A 16,272-nucleotide genomic window follows, 5' to 3' on the forward strand; every position below is an offset into this window, starting at 1 on the left:
ATGTGCACTGATCTCCATGATGTTTTTGAATCGCTTGAAATACGGTTGGATACAGTTAAGTGCAACACAAGTCTGTCATGTAGACTACATAAAATTATAATGAGAACATCATTTTAATTGTGTGATTTGGACATGGCTTTAATGGTGAGATTTTTTGTTTTTGTAATCAGGCTTTCAAAAATTATATAAAAATTTGGATTTAAATGTATCGGTCAATATATCAGTTATCGGCTTTCAAATATAAAGAATTATCGGTTATCGGTATCGGTCAAAATGTTCATATTGGTGCATCCCTACAGAATATAGTGTGAAAGTCTACATGGAATGGCTATACAGAAACCACTGGGAAAAAAGCAGAAATGTGTATAAATACTGATTATTTCATAGACATGGACATTATCGTGGATTATCTAATTAATTATCTACTACTTTGAGCCTTAAAGGGGTTGTATAATGCCCCTTTTTACAATATGTAAAATAAGTCTCTGTTGTCCCCAGAGTGTGAATGTGAAGTTTTAGCTCAAAATACAGCATGTTAAAATTGTCCCTTTTTGAGGGTCAGTAAAAATGCGTCATTTAGCACGTGTCCCTTTAAATGCGAATGAGCTGCTGCTCCCGGCACAGAGGGCGGAGCTTCAAGAACTCGTGTTTGTTTGTGTGTGTGTGTGTGTGTGTGTGTGTGTGTGTGTGTGTGTGTTAGCAGCTCTGATTACCTCATGCAGACAAGCACTAAAATGTCAGAAACTGTTCTGCCTTTTATGTTCAAACTGGAGTCGGACAATGATGGAGAGACTCAAGAAGAAGTGACAACGTGTAGAATGCAACAGGACGTTTCTGAATGGTTAGTTGATGAATTTATGTTGCTGATGTGGAGTTAACTATCTTCTAGTCATTGATTAGCATATTCTGTCATGATAATCTATAAAATCGCTTGTGTGGGAACTGTTGTAAGATGCATACAGAGTGACATGCTATTGCATTTGTGTTACGTACTGTATTGCAATAAATGTGAAAAGACGAATGCGACAGCTTGAGCAGACAAATGTGCTGTACTACAACAACTCTTCCTCTTCTCAACATGGACTGCGTGTTCCCGGGGGGCAGGGTTTATGTACATTTTAGGGTTAGTTATGTCACTAACCCAGGAGGAATGTCATGTAGTCCCTGTCAGCCGTTTGTTGTAGCCTAGTCCTTAAAAAACGATTTCTTTAAAAGCAAATATCTTCCTTTGCTTTGAACTTTGAGCATTATAACTTTGCAGATGTTGTTTATGCTCAAACAGCAAAATTACACACTAACTAAAGTTAGAAAAGTGAAATCATAATCAACCACCCCTTTAAAGGGGTCATTGGATGCCCATTTTCCACAAATTGGTATGATTCTTTAGGGTCTTCATGTAAAGTTTGTAATATAATTTGGTTAAAATTCCTCAATGGTTGTGTCAAGCAACACCCTTTTTACCTCCTAAAAAACAGCTCTGTTCACAGAGACCCGTTTCGGTGCATGTCTCTTTAAAGGGATAGTTCACTTTGAAATTAAATTTTGGTATGTTTTAGCTTACCTGAAGGGCATCCAAGATGTAGGTGTCTTTTTTTCCGCAGTAGTTTCAATTTTGATATTTTTAGGTCAAACCGTTCTTGTCTGCCAGTCATATAATGCAGGTCTATGGTCACGGTCTCAAAGGGCATGCACAGAGTCCAAATTAAAACAATTCCCCATCGTCCAAATTAAACAATTCCCCATCGTAAGTACACATTGATGGCCTAAGACACGAAACGAGCGGTTTGTGTGAGAAAACGAACAGTATTTATATCGTTTATACCTCTTGTAACACAGCCACGTCCAAGTGATCTGAGGGCGCGCGCGCTTCCTGCTGTGTGACGTGTGCACAGACTGGTGCATAGATATATACACTAGATGTCGCCTTGGCTACGGCAGTTCATTGGAACCAGAGCCATAGAGAGAAAGAGTTGCGACACTCCCATAGACCTCCGTTGTAAAAAATGGCGGCGCTTTTAACCGCTTCCGGGATTTGAAGATCGGAATAGTTCCAAACACTGTCATTTGGGCGTTGGACACCATTCACTTACATTGCTGCGTGTCGAGTTGTTCCAGAGTTAAGTTGCTGAAATATCGACCTCTTTTGAATTGTCAACTGTCTATATTGTATCAGAGGCCCTTTGCGATGCTTATACTGGTCTTCATTTGTATATGCACAGCGTAATTATTTATATTTTATGTTGGTTGTTTCAACCAATTTTCAAGCACTGCCTGCTAGCTAGTGCGACTTCGTCAGCTGTGACAGTAAGAGTTCGGTAATGAATCGCTACCACCTTTATAGCAACTTTTATTTAATTTAATTTTTTGGGATATACTAACTTTTCATTATGTTTTATTGTCTTGAGTGAAGCGGCTTGTGAGAACAATGCTGGACCTCTATGATTGTTATGGGATCACCAGTCCTGTCTGTTTCATGGATCACCTGCCCCTGATTTTTGTTTTTCTTGTTCACACACACTCACACAAGCACACATTTTTGTTGTCTGTCATTGTTTAATAAAAAATATTTAAGCGAACTCTGAACGGACCGCCACGGCAGACCTCTTTGCGTGATCACGAAGGTAGGCTAATGGCTGAATCAAAATTTATAAGCAAAATCACAGGAATCAATAGCCTAATACAGCCCAGTTGTGCTAAAATAAATATCATGAGACGTCCATCATCAGATGAATGATATGGAAAAGTTAAGTTAGAGCCGCTAAAGCCAGTGCTACTACCCATGCGAACATGAACAATATAAGCTTTTCCCTCCAAAAATATAGCCTAAAACTTATCTCCAAATGCAAAACTGACATTAACAAAATGCAATAATGCAATAATAGCTGAAAAAGTACTTCGGTGTGTGTTTTATTTTATATTTACCGTTCAATAATGCAATCGCTGCTGTCTGTTCCATAGAAGAACATGACAGCCAGCGTATGTTTTGGAACTATTGGGGCTTACATGAACCACGTGACAGCCATAGCGGCGACATCAAAGAGTGTCGCAACTCTTTCTCTCTATGGCTCTGATTGGAACGAATGTCTTTATGGCGACATCTAGTGTATATATCTATGCACCAGTCTGTGCACACGTCACACAGCAGGAAGCGCGCGCGCCCTCAGATCACTTGGACGTGGCTGTGTTACAAGAGGTATAAACGATATAAATACTGTTCGTTTTCTCACACAAACCGCTCGTTTCGTGTCTTAGGCCATCAATGTGTACTTACGATGGGGAATTGTTTAATTTGGACGATGGGGAATTGTTTTAATTTGGACTCTGTGCATGCTCTTTGAGACAGTGACCATAGACCTGCATTATATGACTGACAGACAAGAACGGTTTGACCTAAAAATATCAAAATTGAAACTACTGCGGAAAAAAAGACACCTACATCTTGGATGCCCTTGAGGTAAGCTAAAACATACCAAAATTTTATTTCAAAGTGAACTATCCCTTTAAATGATAATGAGCAACTGCTCAACCCACCCCTCTCTTCCGTGAGGTGTCGACACAAGACATGTAAAGTGCTGCCTTGGCTGAGGAGGAAATATGCTAATACCGGAAAGTCTGATCGTGGTCGTGGGCGGAGCATGAGCAATATGACATCATATTACTCAGAAAATCCAAACGGCTTGATTGTTGAGAGTGTGTAGGCTTTTTGAGGATTGTTTTTTTTTCATTGTATGGTGGTTGTGTCCACACACTGCAAAGACACATTTATATGCAAACACCATATAAAAGTGAATTTTGCATCTGATGACCCCTTAAAAAAAATATATTTCTCCTCATCAAGGCTGCATTTCTTTGATAAAAATACAGAAAAAACAGTAATATTGTGAAATGCTATTACAATATAAAACAAGTGTTTTCTATTTGAATATATTTTAAAATGTAATGTTTCTCAGATATCAAAGCTAAATTTTCAGCATCAATATTGTTACATGCGTATATTGTTACAGTGTTACATGCTCCTTTTGAGCTCCTTTTTAAGCTTCCACCCATTTGAATATACAGTGATTGTTTTATTCTCAACAGTGCCCATATCAAACCAATACCTTGTAAACACAACTTTGTTTCTGGACTGATAAAAAAACACCCTGTCCTTGAAGCCGATCAGCATGCCAGACTGAAAAAGTACTTTTCCGTTTTGAGTATAATACGCATCAGACAGTCGTTAAACGACTGTCAAGGCAGTCTGTGGGCTGACATTACTATTCCAATAGTTTGATACCTAGAAAACCAACATCCTGATTAAAAAAAATGCCTTGAATGCACTGTAAGTCACTTTGGATAAAAGTGCCTGCCAAAATATTTTTTACTCACCTAATGGGAATTTTGGTCTTATATGTGAGTGATTTACTCGCATTATAGAGTTGCAGTTGCATAAATGCAAAATGTAAATGCTCAAATGCACATGCCATAGGCATTTTCTTCTAACATAAGCAAACATAAAACAGCTCATTCAACCTGAAGAATGAAATAGAAAACAGAAAGATAACCCACAGCTACAAATAAAATCCAAGATGAAACCTTTTTAAACAAACTAAACACACGCACTGTGGACAATGGCAGTATTCACATCAGAGGAGCAACCCAATCAAAAGAACCATTAACAAGCGCATGAATCCAATCCCCCCCCCCTGCCCGACCAAGAAAACACACACTCATCTCCGGCCAGTCGACGCAGTGCAGTCACAACCAAACACAACAGCAATGTCCTGAACCTAGCAGTAATATCTGTGTAAGGCAGCAGGAATGCAGAGGCAGTCAAAAAATATGATTTGAAAATTAGATACGATTAAGATAATAAGATAAATAAATCAAGATTAGAAGAGTTTATTGCCATCATCATCACCGTGATTTTTTGTATTCAGCATCTGCTCCTCATTCCATTTTAAAGCTAAAGTGTGTCATTTTTCGGATGATAAAATAACAAATGTTGACATATGTATTGTTGCATTTCCTTTTTTGAAATTGTACCCTTCACCTTTAAATCTCAGCAGCTGGCCCCTAAAGAGAAAAATGCAACATCTAGCACAACCACATTGCAGATCGACAGCAAGCCACAACAACATCTTTCATATTCAAAGTCAATGCTATGAGGACCTCAGCAGATTTCAGGATGACCACGACAATCTTTCTCAGATATTAAAGAAAGCTGTCAAAACAGCATTAAAATATGACTGATTCATTCTCACTGAAACATTTTAGATTGTCTCCAGTTCAGCCTTTGACCTTTCAAAATGTTTTTGAACCATACAAATTTACACTGAGAAAGTTAAAAAAAGAACGGCCACAGGAAACAATGAGAGCGATGCAAAGGCCTTGTCGCCTTGGTAATGGCATAGAAAAACTAAATCTGTGTGTGTGTGTTTGTGTGTATCTAGTCACTGAATACAATAACACCACTGTGTGTTTGCTGCATCTGTCGTTTTCTGATGAGCAGCGCAAGTGTGGTTATTGTAGCTCTTAGCACAGTGTCAATCACACACACCCCTCCCCCCAAACACACGATTAAACCCAAACCTCCAAACCTCAATCTCTCTGCCGGTACAATCACCTACATTTTTCATCAACACCCTGTCTATGACAGAGTGTCTTAAACTTATTTTTGCCATTCCAGTGGCTGCTGTCCTGAAAAAAAAAAAAAAATTTCATATTTACATTATTTTATATAGCTACCATTCAAAGGTTTGCGGTCCGTAAGAATTTTGGGGATTTAAAAAAAACTTTATATCAGCAAGGTTGGATTAATTTATTAAAAGTGGCTATAAGGATTCTATTTCAATTACATTTCAAATAAATGCTGAATATATTGAGATTTCTATTCATCAAAGAATCTTGAAAAAATATATTGCAGTTTTGACAAAAATATTAAGCAGCACACACCTGTTTTAAACATTGACAATAATAATAAATGTTTCATGCGCACCAAATCATCATATTAGAATGATTTCTGAAGGATCATGTGACACTGAAGACTGGAGTAATGATGCTAAAAATTCAGCTTTGCATCACAGGAATAAATTACATTTTAGAATAATTTAAAATAGAAAACACTTATTTTAAATTGTAATAGTTCACAATAATCACAACATTTAAGATCTAATGCTCTTAAAGGAAATGCTATAAATATACTAGGGAAAGACTTTATTTCAGTGTCAGTGTGGATAAATCTTAAATTAAACGACAACTTTTTTTTAACCATTGCCGAAGCAGAAATACATGATTTGTCATATATTATTAACTTACCATTGAAACATGTCTGATAATGAGATAATTGAGCAGATTTTGTCAAGTCACCTCAACATGGCATCCAACATGAATAATAATAGGCCATGTAATCTCACATGTGAGTGCACAGCATTTTAAACATGCTTGTCAAAAGTGCTACATTTCTAAAAGTATAAAACTCTTTATAAAGTGAAATATTCTGTGATCTTTATGAAGTAAAGAGGATCACAAAAGTAACACAGGCACACGCACACACACACAGCTTTTAAAGAAAGACATGGCAGAACAAAACGTGTCATGCCTTATAGGCGTGGTGGACTGTATGACTCAAACATCCCACAATAGTTTTAGCTTCATCATTGAGCTCTTCTGCCCTGTGTGACATTCCACGATCACTGAGCTCATAAAGACGCACAAGAACACACCCTCTCCACCATTAACTGCCCTTCACAAAGGCATCTAATGAGTCACTCACAGACTACATGACATGACTGAAGGGCTGACACAGTCTTTTAGGGTGGACAATCAAGTATAATAAATATGATATTCAATATGATCAGTTAATCTAGGCATAAAATGTTTGATCATTGCAATTATAAGAGGAAGAATTGCATTACATGTATGATCCCTTGTTGCACAAATCTTTCAACTGGTTTACGCAACCAAGGAGGGACGATACTGCATAAACACAATGGCTTACCAGGTAAGCTCATGAGGGATAACTTGCCTCATCAGTTCTCAAAATGAGAAAACATATGCAGCTGAACTTTAATGCCAAGTAGAGATTAGTCTCAGCCTCAGACGTCACGCCCACGGACCGCTGGATGCATATGGTACACTTAACTGGAAACACTTTGAGAGTTTCAAAGTCGTGATTTGATTGGTTGAACTCTACAGGATGTCCGGGAGACGTGCGTTACGTTCTTTAATGGTCTGCCTAGACACAAATATGCAGTGTCGCCAAACCCCCTCATGGAAGAAGAACGCCGTCGTGTTTACAACTGTGACAATGAGTGCTTATCAGGATCAACTAAACGCTGGATTTTCAAAAGTATGAGAAGTATGTAAATAGACTCTTTAAAATACGTCTAAGAGTTTTACATACCGGCCTATTATTGTGGGGACATTGACGTTACATTTCCACGCCCCTAAATATGATGCGGGTCAAAATGAAGTATAATTGGTTTCTTTACATGACAGTCAGAAGGTTTTTGGGCGGTCCTTGGCCAATGACTGTCGTCAGTCTGAAAATCTGGCTACGCGAGACTAAGTAGAGATCATAAACAAGAATATTCTTATTCAGGGACCCTGATAAAGTATAATTTCCAGGAACAGGCCAGGTGTACAATATCCCTAAAGTTCAATGGCAATTTATCATCATACAAAAAGCAGAAAGCACAAGCTTATGTTCAGGTTATGTTGAGACACTAAATATAATGGTAGAAGAGGAGAAAACTGAGGAAATGTATTCTTATAAAGTATCGTTTTAAGATCATTTTGGTCAGAACTGGCCGCTTGTTTTGCGGGATCTGGCAATACTGTCTCAGGGTTCATACAAAAATATATTAATTTGTGTTTCGAAGATTAACCAAGTCTTATAAGTTTGATGTACTACAAAAAATGCTTTAACTTCTAAATAGGGATGATCCGATCAGGAATTTTGCAGCTGATACCAACTATTGATTGCTTGTCATCATCGTCCGATACCAATCCCAATCATCCCAATAAGCTTAATATAAGTGACATGTAAGCTCTCTGTTGATGGTAACTGTTAACCCCTTAAACCCTGAAGGCATTTTTTATGATTTCATGCGATTTCAAGTGGCATACTGAAAAGTAATGGCTTATAACTAAAAAAATATAAGGTATCATCAAGTACTTGGTCTCATTTGATTGCAAACTTTTCAAATTTGGAAGAAAATAGATTTTGATCATGTTTGGAGGTGTTATAACTGCTGAGAAAATCCCAGAAAAAGTATGCAATTTATTGATTTCTTTCGTATTATTCATATTCATGCTTGACACAATGACTATTAGATAGTAAACAGTATATGACAGGTCATAAAATCATGTTTGAGCTTGTTGACAATCATGTCAACAACTGCATCTGTCAATCATGTCAACTGCCTGTTCACAATCATGTCAACTGCAAAATTGTGTGTTGATGTCTCAAAGCAATCAAAAGTTATGGCATTTGGAACCATGGTAGCCTTTTTAACAAAAGTCCAAAACCTCTTCAAACAAGTGATCTGCTTTTCCATGGCCTTTTTGCATGGTACGGCTCGGTACGGCTCCGTGAGCCTCACTTTTTGGTGCTTTTCCACTGCATGGTACGGCTCGCTTAAATAGTACCACCTCGGCTGAGGTTCCAAGTGTGCCGTACCGATACTAAAATGTGACGTGTAAACACTGCAGATCACCGAATGGTCAGAGAGAATTGTCAATACCAGCTTCATAGGATTTGCGAAACAAGACACCAAACCCACTAGCAGAAACAGCCACCATAGTTTAATTTGTTCCCATGACTTTTTTAATGACTTGCTTTAAACGACAGACGCAACTTGAAAGAAGAAATGGCTGAATGGTGGTCATTAGACGAGGTGCAGACGTTCCTCTCGTTGGTAGCTGAGGAGCGGATGATGTCACGACAGTAGGCGGCACAACTATAACGATCAGTCTATAATACCACCCACTTTGAAGCGGTACTAACTGCAGTGGAAAATCAAACCAAGCCAATTAAAGCGAGCCGAGCTGTGGTAGTACCCCAGAGTGCAGTCTGGACGATGGGGTGGGGCAACACATTTAAATGGTTTATTTTACAGCAATCTTATTGGCCTAAACGATTCAAGCCTGAGCATGCACATTACTTTATGTCCTATTTTGTGAATGATTTGGCCGTATTAAAGAAGTATTAAATGCTAACTCTAATCGTATCTTATTATCGGTTTACCATGGTAATTTTGGTTAAGATCCATTGGCTAATGTTGTACTTAAGACACAGAATAGATGAAGTTTTTTTTTTTAAAAATGAACACTTGGTGACAGCACATCAGTGTACTTCAGGCTAATAGAGCTGTTTTACATTAGCGCGTCATTCACTTGGCTTCTTCATATTTCCATCAGGATCGGTGGATCAGCTCAAACTCAGAATTTTACGCAAATTATGATAATTCACTGTATTAAAGAAAAACATCAGATAAACCCGAACGCAAGCAGCTGATTTTAAATGTTAAAGCACGACCATTTATTGTTGTTGATTTTTTTTTTTTTTTATGAGATTTGTTCACCAATGTTTGCATTTTTTGGCACAAAGTGCAAATAATTAGGGCCAGGGCCTAAATTGGTTCTGTATAGCCCTATGTTATAGTTTTTAAAGGTTCCTGTTTTCTAATAGGCTGTCAGCCGGTTAACATGTCATGTATGCCTGCGGCTATCTGTGACTGTGACAGCAGGTATTAAAAATATAGGCTAATTATTTATTTATCCACCCCTACATTGTGTGTTCATGTAATAATCTACATGTACGGGATAAAAATAGTTTCAGATATTAATATAGCTGTAGCCTAACTATTAAAAAAAATCACTGCTGTAAATCTGTGCAATATACAGTAGCCTACTTCAAAAATTAATTAAAACATCCAGCAGAGAAGTGATATGAATATTTATTACTTAAATACCAAATAATAATATTTGCTATAGATCGACATAATATCTGTTGTAGTATTTTTTTTTTTCACTTTTCAGCACTGCAGGGTTTTTAATTCCCATTGTACGCAAAAAAAAAAACAAAAAAAAAACACAGTGGCCAGGGCTTGTATTATTTGGTAGCCTATTATTGTCTTATTTGCCACACGTGGTTTAAAAATAAAATAAGAGTTTGTTTTTATTCACCAATCCTAATGGAAAAATGAAGAAGCATAAATTAATGATGTAAAATTACAGAGCCCTGCATGACATTTGGAAAATATTGTCTACTATCAGCAGCCTAATAGGCTATCTCTCCTTGCAATGCTAGTAATTTAATGCAGTCATGCTCATTGCTCACTTAAAGTAGCACTGGCTTATCTGATGGGTAAATTAATAAATATAATAGCTAAATCTCAAACATTGTATCATTTATATCTCCCAGCCCTGACCTGCTCAATATTAAAGCTTATTTAGGCCTATATGACTTTTTGTAAAGCTGCTTTAAAACAATGTGAATTGAGCGCTACACAAATAATTTTGACACTTGATATAGACCTATAGATATATATCGTGGCCACGAATGAAGAATTCGTTCCCCAGATTTAGCAGCACGTAGGCTATTTTACACGGGGGTCTGCCTGAAGGGATTGTTTGTTGTACAGTAACTTCATCTAACTTATTAAGTCGTATTGCTGTATTATAAACCAATTAAAATTGGGGATGGGCGGAGCGACATGTGTAGCCCCGCCTTAATGTATCGCCCCGCCCCAATCGTCCAGACTGCACTCTGGGGTTACTCGAGCTGTGCCGTGCCATCAACAATAAAGCATAAATATATACATTTATAATGACATAGAATACAAGTAATACGATCCTGGTTGATGAGTGATGATCTTCCAGCGTTGTTTCAGCTGTGCAATCCCATTCTAGGACACACGGTAAATCTAGACCTGTCGATCTGTGAGATCGATCCAATGCAAGCGCACTTCAGCTTTAAAACGGTGTCTGATTGGTCTCTACACATCGTTCCATCATTCCCGAGATCCAGTTTCAATTGGTTGAACTTTAAAATGACATTGGAAAACACTGCGCCATGATCGTGACGCAATCGGATCCCGGAAGTCCTATAGCTTCAGCCAAGCAGCATGTCATGTCACTCCGTGAGGATTTTCTCATGATAGACGCGTCATGTTATGCTGTTTGTGGGCTCGTTTCAATCGAGATAACCTGCTCTAAATAAAGATGGCCGATTTACTACGTTTCACTAATGTTTTGTGAAGTTACAATGCAGAACGGGGCACAAAAGCCTCATCTGCATAATATTTACATGTGCATCGGCGGCAACTTTTTATGGTTTTACGTCATCAAATTGCGATCAGTTCGTGAGATCAGCCTCGATGACAACCGATCGAGTCATAGAATGTGATTATCAGCCGATCGATCGGAGCATCCCTACTTCTAAACTTAAAACTTCCTCCCCAGTCACCAAGTTCCTTTACAGCACTTCATAATTCACATGACAACTGCCTTATTAGCTAAATTGCAATCAATGTAGTAATATGGCTTTTGCCGGACAACAAATGGCTATGATGGGGCAATTACTTTAAAATTGTGTTACAATTGTGTTGCAAGTGTTACCAACACTAAGTTAAAGGATTAGTTCACCCAAAAATGAAAATTCGGTCATCATTTACTCACCTTCATCCTACAACCCTTGTGAAATGTATAGAAGAATATTTTATGGAAGGTTCAAGGGGTTTTTTGTGTGTGTTTGTGGAATTGGAAGCAAGCAGAATACGGCTGTTTTTAGCACATAATAGTGCCATCACGCATCGACGGTTAAAAACTAATCTCAGAATCGATTCAGAATTGTTGAAGAGAGAATCGCGATGCATCAAGAATAGTTTTTGTTATTTTTTATTCCATCCCAAATGTTAAATAATTGTGGTTACCTGTGACTATGATATTTGCCATAATCAATTAGCCCTACAGGGGCCAAATTGGTTTAGATAAATAATGTTTTTAAATTAAATCAGGCAAAATAAAATCTACCATAACAATGACAACAACCACAGGTCATAACAACAACAACATTTTTTATTTTCTATGACACAGAAACTAAAATGAGGTTAATAAACAATTCAGATGGTAGAAAAAGAATAAGACATCTGCTGTGCAGCTGCAGTGAATTCAAATTAGTATGACTAAGTAAAACTCAACAAACAGCAGCAGCGGATGGAAACAGGAAAACGTAGTTGCAGGCCCGTTATGATCGTCATGGTCAATGAGCCCCAGCTTCTCTGAAGCAAAGCCATCATCTTTCTGTCAGACACACTCAAAACCTTAAAAATACATGCAGGGTAAGCCCAGCCTTTACATTCATGTGCTGTTTGAAATGATGACGTGAAATTAGCCAGCAGCTGTAAACCAAGAGAAAGTGTGACAGTGCCAGAACACTTCAACACAAATACAGAAAGGAAAAGAGAGATACGGCGAATAAAAGAGGTCGCAGAGGGCGGATAATGCCTTTCTCTCTGGCTCTCTAGGGCATGTGTACTACATAACGGCTTGTTTGTCCTGATGAAATCACAACAATAACCATATCAGTTTACCATTCAGAGTTCACATGACCAATCAAGCACTGTATGTAAATCATGATGTCATTTCAGAGAAACACAGAGTGAAGTGCAGCCACTGGAACAAAAATGTGTCCACCGTTTATTTATATTAGTACAAAACGAGAGATCCAAAGAGTTTTAAGTTACATGGAAAAATCTGTTAACATTTCCAAAACAGCACAGGACCCAGTTGAAGTATGCGATATGAAATCTGCAGTCTTTGCTCATGGGCACTAAATTCAGAACATTTGTGTGCCAATCATCCAAATTGTAAAAGCTATAGAACCAAGTACTCTGGAGCTGCAAGGCGATAATGTCATAACAATACTGACTGCATCACAAGAACACCAGCAGACTGGGTAAAATATAAATAGATAAATATGGTTAATGTAGCTATATGTTACTTGCTAAAAAACCTATTCCCTCAGAATACACAGTTTTCAATAGCCGCTTATAGAGAAAGATGCTTTTTGTTGCGGAAAGTCCCAGTAACTGTTTCACCAAACGAGTACTGATGCAGCATGAGGGCATCAGTTAAGTTGTTCTAGTTAAGCTGGAACCCTAAGCAAATCATAATCTTCTCTAATGTCTTTAGAGTTCACACAACCTGTCGGACGCCTGGATTACCACATATTGCGTATGAAGAGCAAGGCCGTAACCACCATAGACACTGAGCAATAATTAGATATGGCCAAATCAAGTATCCCCTCCAATACTTGATATTCTTGACTTCATACACACCGCCTTGTTTGTTGTTAGGATGACAAAAGTTAAAAAAGTTAAATTTTTAGGCCGGTCTGCCTTTAGCGGTCTAAAATTGCTTGTCAGTGTCAAAATGCTTGAGGTGGTCAATTGAAACAAAGAAGGCTGGCTTTAGTGTTCACAGATTAGCCGAGAATGAACTGCGGCACAACACTTTAGTTTTAAAGGTGAAAGAGTGCGAGGTAAGATGTAAGTAGCTAAACATTTAATTTGACAACTGTTTTATGACAGAAATGTTAAACAACTGACAGTAATAGGGTACAATAGGACTAAAGGCGCACTGGGGTAAATAGCCATGTTGTACCTCATCCATTGATGCAAACAAAATCAAATGTAGTAAGTAATATAGGCAATTATTCATGTAATTCATAATTGAATGTGAAGAGACCAGAAACATAAACAGAGACCTTTTCAGCATATTAGGCACACGTTTAAGAGTGAATATGTGAATATTATTCGCAAATAGTTTAAAATCCTTAACAATAAATTCTAGTTGTTTAACTGTTTTATATGACCTTTACTATACCCTCCACAACCCCCCAAAAACAAAATCAAGACATAGTTACGGCCTTGATGAAGAGGACTGAGATGATGAGGTTACTATTATCTTATCAGGCCTGGCTCTTTAAAAAATGTAATGGTTACAATGGTTAATGGCTAATGGTTTTGCTCACACAGATTTAGTGACGTTGTTAATGACTCGAATAAAGCATGACATGGTGTCACATTCCAATACTTGTTAAGCAATAAAATATAACAATTTGCAATGACATATTTTTCACAGAATGATCACAATATCTACTTTTTTTTTTAGAAAATAAATAAATAAATAATCATGAATAAAAAAGAAAATTACAAAAACAATGACATGAGATCCCACAAACCTTTTATCTTTTAGCTGGTAGCACAACCAGTCTATTCATTAGCTAAATACCAACTCAAACAAGTAAACTCTCCTCCTCCCTACCAAAACATGTAATCAGACTGCCCTTAATCATTAGGAAGAGCCAGACAATTAATCTCTTAAACTGTGACAAACCAAAATAAAAGAACATAACAGCTCACCAAGGCACATTTTCCTTTGGTTTGTCCAAAATGTCTAAATGTCAGTGACAAAAATGAAATGTGCATGACAGCCATGATGACAGTATGATGCATGTTTACGCTTCACATCGCGAAATATAAAATATAACAAGTCATAACAAGCTCGTCAGGTCTTTCAAGAAGATAGGCTAAAAACAGCCATAGCCGATGGTCAACGACTTTACTACAATAAAGCCTGTAGTCCGGACTCAGCAAAACCGCATGCAAATGCACCACCACTGGGGATGCCAGTTCTTACTATAGGTGTGCAATGGATTAGCAACACATTATATTTGCTATTGCGTAGGGATTTTTGATGATATGACTGTTCTGGTCATTGTGCAGGGTTATTTACATTAAATGCAAGCGCCTTTGCAAAGGAGAATTATTAGCTGCACTGAATTCAAAGCACAAATACTTAAACGCAATGTGTATTTCGATGACTAGCAATTAAATTAGGTCACAATCACATTTGCTTCCGTGTACGATAATAAGGGGTGTGGATGAAGATTTTCCCCCATGGCAACTAGCAGATGGGCAGGCAGGCAAATCAGCCCTGCTGGTCCAGAGATGGGAGCACGAGTGTGATGCGCTGGAATTTCCCCGCTTTTCCCTAGACTCTCTTTGTCATATCACCCTGATTAACATTTTTAAAATAAAGCTTGCATACCAATGGATGAATGCACACATAATATACCAGCCACCACACACTGTCAGTGATGGAAAATGCATAGAGCAATGCCCACCTGAATTTCGGTCTCATTACTGAAGCTGCTCCGGCGATCTTGCCATATTAAAGATGATCGGTCACAAAACCGGCAGATATCGGCAATCCTTTCTTGTACGAAACCGTTGGACCACTACGGTAAGGCAGGAAATGAATAGGGCACCATATTGGATTTATTGGATGTAGATGCTCATCTAGAGGAAAATATGAGTCGTCAGGGCGAGCTTCCTCAAGGAGAGCTGCGGTCAACGCCTACAAGAGAAAACCCCGCCCAAGTCCCGCCTACTACCTCTGCCGTGATTTAATAAAAATGCTGGTATAAATAATCATAAGCTATCTTATTACAATAAATACTCGACGAGAACCAATCCATAATGTGCATCTGTTTTCCGTTTATTTCACCGTGTCGCTCAAAATGAACCGTAGTGCAATGTTCTAACGTCAGAGGATCTCATGCGATTGACAAACGTTTGACCAATAGGAAGATAGACTAAACTGGAATAGCCATGATTGACAGCTCATCCCACCAATCCTCGATTTTTCTTAACCTCAGCCACAGTGGGTAGCGGGCAGGTGATGTTGCGGTGTTGATTGATTAATGTAACTGTTCAGACAGTTTTGTCCGGTTTATTATCTTCTAAAGATGAGCCACGTTATTTTTTTACGATAATAATTACTATGATGTCTCATAAATCATAAAAAAAATAAAAAAATCTAGAGGCCTATTATTTTTACTTCATAAAATTTTGTAAATGTAATATTTTAAGGTTTATTAATGATCCGCTCTTCTCTTTGTTAAGTGAATAGATCTAGTTCTATAGAGAATTCTACATGGCTGTACACTATTGTGAAATCACTAGCGAAAATGTTTATGAATTTTCAGAAAAAGTTTCAGAATTTCAGAATGTCACAGAAGGAAATTTAACCTGAGTTCAGTCAGTGTCACATATTTACGTGGTGGATAGTAGGCATTTATATTTTAGTAATTTATTTTTCATTTATATACTCCATAATTTATATATAAATTAATTCCATAACTATATTGTTTTATGTTTTATTTGTTTCCAAATTAGGCAGTCATTTATTTTCTGTATTGTCTATTTTAATATTGAAAAT

The 16,272-nt window shown here is 37.6% G+C and overlaps 1 protein-coding gene across 2 annotated transcripts in view; it reads right to left on the reverse strand.

Annotated features, from left to right (window-relative positions):
* evi5l (ecotropic viral integration site 5 like) overlaps positions 1-15,585 on the reverse strand; it is a 48,189-nt gene extending 32,604 nt beyond the window's left edge. For both annotated transcript variants that reach the window (XM_079864689.1, XM_079864688.1), the window contains exon 1: positions 15,176-15,585. The gene's annotated coding sequence lies outside the window, so the exon portion shown is untranslated. The remainder of the gene's footprint in view (positions 1-15,175) is intronic.
* Between the last annotated feature and the right edge of the window lie 687 nt (positions 15,586-16,272).

Source organism: Squalius cephalus, assembly GCF_949319135.1.
Source record: "Squalius cephalus genome assembly, chromosome: 2".
Lineage (NCBI taxonomy): Eukaryota > Metazoa > Chordata > Actinopteri > Cypriniformes > Leuciscidae > Squalius > Squalius cephalus.